General features: G+C 41.9%; 1 pseudogene; it reads left to right on the plus strand.

Annotated features, from left to right (window-relative positions):
- Window positions 1-1,195: 1,195 nt before the first annotated feature.
- LOC118854837 lies at window positions 1,196-4,082 on the plus strand (annotated as a pseudogene).
- Window positions 4,083-4,782: the final 700 nt, after the last annotated feature.

Raw genomic sequence — 4,782 nt, forward strand, 5'->3', positions numbered from 1 at the left:
GTGAAGAGACACAGATTGAAAACAGAGTAAGTCAAAGATCTTGAGCCAATTAGCAGTGGGGTGGGATCTCTAAGAGGCCAATGTACTTCTAGCTTGGGGGACCTATTCTCAAAAAAAAAAATACTTCATTCAGCCCCAGGGGAATACACCTGCTCTGATGACAACTCTTCAAGTTCCTAAAAATTTGGTTGTTATTTCTGGCAATAGGAAAAACTAGCAGGTCACAATTCTGTGTTCATCCAGTGACTTTCTATATGCGAATACTTTGAAATTCCCATGAAGGTACAAGGAAATGTTTATCAAAATGATCTCTTTGGCCAGAGAGCCTGAATCAGTATAACAGAGCACCTCACTCTATCTATGATGAGTTTTTAGAGCCTTTTCTACTTGTCCATTATCAGACAATATTTTTTTAACCAGGTAACAACAAGAAATATGACCACAGATAAGTAGAATTTAAATAAATGAGAAGTCCTACATTATTTCCAACCAAGAGAACACACTCCTTTCATCTAATCAAAATGGAATTAATTTCCATCTAGGAGTATGTGAAAGACCCAGACAACTGCCAACTTTTCCAGGAATTTATGGTGCATAGCTTAAAGGTACTCCTGCTATTTAGCCATTTAACTTCCTTACCATGAGGTTCACAAAGCTGAGGATCTGGATTAATCAGCCTTTCTGGTAGACTGATCTATTTTTGAAAGCTGAACAAGAAAATAAGTTGATCTTATGATAGTAGTTTGAATTGGCCTATGAGGGTCATCCTCATGAAGAATGCTCAGAGTTGCCATTCCTACATCTGAGCAACCGAATAGAAGCTTTGGCGAAAACCTTCTCCCAGTCATGTGTGATTTGTCTTTGAGGGGCTTGCACTATGTGATGACAAAGAGTCCTCTTGTTGGCTTTGGAACTGGAAGGCTGGATGACTCAGTGAATATACAAAAGGGAGTATATGCCTGTCTCCATCTTTCTTTTCAGTTTCAAATCAGGTTAGTACTATTTTAAGCCAGTTCTTATGAGGATGAGAGAAGGGTTATTTGCTTCATCCCCACCTTACTCGGGCCTCCATGTGACCAGGAACACATGGAGGGTAAAATATACGTTCTGCCTAAGTAAGCCTGAGTCTGAGTTTGGGCTGCCTTTTTTGTGTTTGTTCTATCCTTTTCTTAGGTATATGAATACCTATCCCAAGATGGACATGTCCAGAATTGGAGGCTATCTTGTGAGTCTGAGAGATCCTGAGATCCTGGATCTCTTTGGATCAGAGCTGGCTGGTGGTAAGGGAAGAGTTTTGCATTGAAAAATTTGGATACTGAGAAGATAATTGGCCCAAGCGCTACTTTTTTATTTTATTTTTACTCCCAGGCCTATATTAGGAGTTGTTTGGATAGTACAAAGCTGAGGTGACCTGGAAAATGCCTTATTAGCAGACATTCAAACTGTTTTACGTTCAGCTGAAGTTTTGAAATTAGCCTCCCAGAAGATCATAGAATAGCCTAGGTTAGGTTATGAAATCCTGTTTTAAGTTTTTTTGTTATTGTTTTTGTTTTTGTCAAATGAACACTGTGTATAATTTATGTTAGGTGTTCTTTTTGTGTGCAGGAATAAATTATCTGTCCCATATCTGATTCATATTGCACATTGGGTAACTTTTTTTCACTATTCCCCTTTATAGAGAAATTCTAGACATAAACCAATTAGCAAAATTGTCCCCAGACCAGTGGAGACAGTGAACAAGAGATTGTGAGAACCCCCTCTCAAAGTGTAGGCTCTCCCTCCAGTAAAGAAGTCTGTCTAACCACACACTTAGGTCTAGAGGAAAGGGATGCCCAAAGTGTAGAGGAATTGGGACCACTTCCTTGGGCTCAAATGCAGTTACTCATGGTTAGAATAGGATTATTAGTAAAAATAATTCTTAAGTGCATAGACTTTAAAAGTTGCTCCTAGGAGACAACCAACTTTTTAGATCCCCTTTACACACTCAAAGATTTCCATTTCCTTGCCTAGTTAGTTTTTCCTAATGAATTTTTGTTAGCTAGTTCTTAGGAAGTGTTTTAAAAAGTTCTTTGCTTGGGGCAGCTAGGCGGTACAGTAAGTAGAGTCAGGAGAACCTGAGTTCAAATCCATCCTCAGACACTTGACACACGTACTAGCTGTGTGACCTTGGGCAAGTCACTTAACCCCGATTGCCCTGCCTCCCCCCTCCAAAAAAAAAAAAGTTGTTTGCTTACAGCAATTTTTAGGAGACTGGCACAGGAGAGAAATAGCTGGCCTTGGAGTCAGGGAAGACACAGGAGACAGGAAGGCCTGCCTCTCACATGTACTAGCTTTGTGATCATGGAAAAGTTGCTTTACCTCTGTGTCCCCCAAGCAACTCTCTGAGATCATTAGAGTCGCCCATCTGTAACTCTGAAGGGAGTTTTCACACTGGGGATTCCCTAGACCCGCAAAATCACAAATACAGATGAACGCTACATAAAAGATCTAACACACATGAGGAAAAAAAATTAATTTCTAAGTCACTAAGAAATAGCACTGTGTAATAGACTAAGCACTGACCTCAGAGAGCTTTGTATTCAGGTCCAGCCTTGCATTGGTAACTAAGGTGGGACTTTCTTACTGTTTTAGAATGATTAATTAAGTGTCTTTGATTGAGCCTTACTAGGTGCAAAGCCCCAGGCCCAAATCCCTATCTACTAGGTGCTAAGCCTATGTGGGTGTGAAGCCCTCAGGGTCCTAAGGGGAGTTGCTAAGATCAGAGTCTGAGTTGTAGTTGCTGTTTGATGATGGCTAAAGAATGTATAAAAAGAGAACAGAGCTATTTTCCTGGAGCTCTCACTCTTGGAGGAGTGTTGATGTGGAGACTGGGCAGCTGTAGCTAAGAGCCCTCCAGCTTGTGAACCCCAATGTTGGGACTTTGTTAAACCCTGGGGAGATTTCAGTGGAGAAAGTGAAGGGGAAATGGTATGTGTCTGGAAAGAGGCCAGACTATGTGCCTATGGAGTGCTCAGATGAGGAGGGTGAAGAATTTCAGTTCATCAAGAAAGCCAAGGAGCAAGAAGCAGAACCTGAGGAACAGGAAGAGGATTCACCTAGTGATCCCCAGCTTTGGCATTTACTGAAAAAGGTTGCCTCCCATGGGAAGATAGTAAAGCCTGAAGTGATGGGAGAAAGTGATTCTGAAGTAGAAGGAGATGCGAGGTGAATGGAGCGAGAGGACAGTAGTGAGGAAGAAATGGATGATGAGGAAATCGTGTGGCGGTGTGGCATGATGCGTCAACATGCACAGGAGAGGAAGAATGAGGAAATGGACGTCATGGAAGTGGAGGATGAAGGGCATTCTGGTGAAGAATCAGAATTAGAGTCCGGGTATGAAGAACATATAGATAGTGAGGATGAAATGGAACCCTGCCTCAAGCCAGTCTTCATTAGAAAGAAGGACCAGTTAACAGTTCAAGAGCTTGAGGCAGAAGCACTGAAACAAAAGGAGTTGGAGGAGGAAGCAAAATGTGTGGCTGAGGAAAGGTGCAAGTATATGCTCGAGATCATGGAAGAGGAGACAAAGAAAGAACTGGAGGAAAATAAACGTTCCCTCGCTGCCCTAGATGCACTCAATACCGATGACAAGAATGATGAGGAGGAATATGAGGCATGGAAAGTTCCAGAGCTTAAAAGAATCGAATGGGACTGAGAGGATGAAGAAGCATTGGAGAAGGAGAAAGCAGAGATTGAACACATGCAAAACCTGACAGAAGAGGAAAGACTCCAAGCAAATGGCGAAGTTATTACCAACAAAGCTACTAAGGGCAAATACAAGTTCTTGCAGAAGTACTATCACCAGTGCTCCCACCCTGGAGAATCATTTCAATAAGACTATTCTTCCAAAAGTTATGCGGGTCAAGAACTTTGGATGGTCAGGCAGAACAAAATACACCCACCTTGTGGATCAAGATACCATTTCCTTTGATTCAGCTTGAGGTCAAGAGAGTGCCCAAAATACCAAATTCTTCAAGCAAAAAGCAGCTGGTGTATGAGATGTATTTGAGAGGCCATCTGCCAAGAAGAGGAAAACTACTTAGGATTCAACCACCTGCTTCTCTGACTATGGACACATGGGGAAGTTTGTTTTGGGGTATTTTTTTTTTCCCAGAGTGCTCAAGCAGAACTTCCTGTCTGGCACCTTTTGAGCCTAGCACCCTTTTTATGATTCCAAAGGGACCCTAAAACAAGGGACTGCAAGAGGAATTTTTAATTCTGAAAAGTAATATCCAGGTTATGAGCTTAAGCCTGGGCTTGGTGACTGGATCCCAGACTTGGTTTCATCACTTCTCATACAAACTCTGGGTTCTGCATCTCAAGTTGGGACCATGGGTTACAAAGAAATAATACGCTATCTCCTTAGAGTTGGAATAAATACTAATAGGGAACTTAAGCTTATTAAAAAACCTGTTTTTGACACTTTCAACAAAAAACAAAAACAAATGCCGTAGTCAAGTAGGATCTGCAGATTAAAAGGAAAGTATGGTGTTTTGGGGTACTGGGGCAGTTGAATGTTTCCCAGTTTTTGGATTGCTCTTTGTACTTGGTTCTGTGGAGCCTCAGGCGCAACAAAGGCCTGAAGGAAAATAGGCCAGATAAGGGAGTGGTTTCCTGGGGGCCTAGAGCAGGGGCCCTGGGAGATAATCCCTCCTTCTGAGGGCTTGAGCTGATAAGCCTGGCTCTGGAACACTGTGCTGAAAGTGAATGCCGTAAGATTATATAGTATGACAAGTTTTTAAA

This window comes from Trichosurus vulpecula, chromosome 6 (assembly GCF_011100635.1).
Source record: "Trichosurus vulpecula isolate mTriVul1 chromosome 6, mTriVul1.pri, whole genome shotgun sequence".
NCBI lineage: Eukaryota > Metazoa > Chordata > Mammalia > Diprotodontia > Phalangeridae > Trichosurus > Trichosurus vulpecula.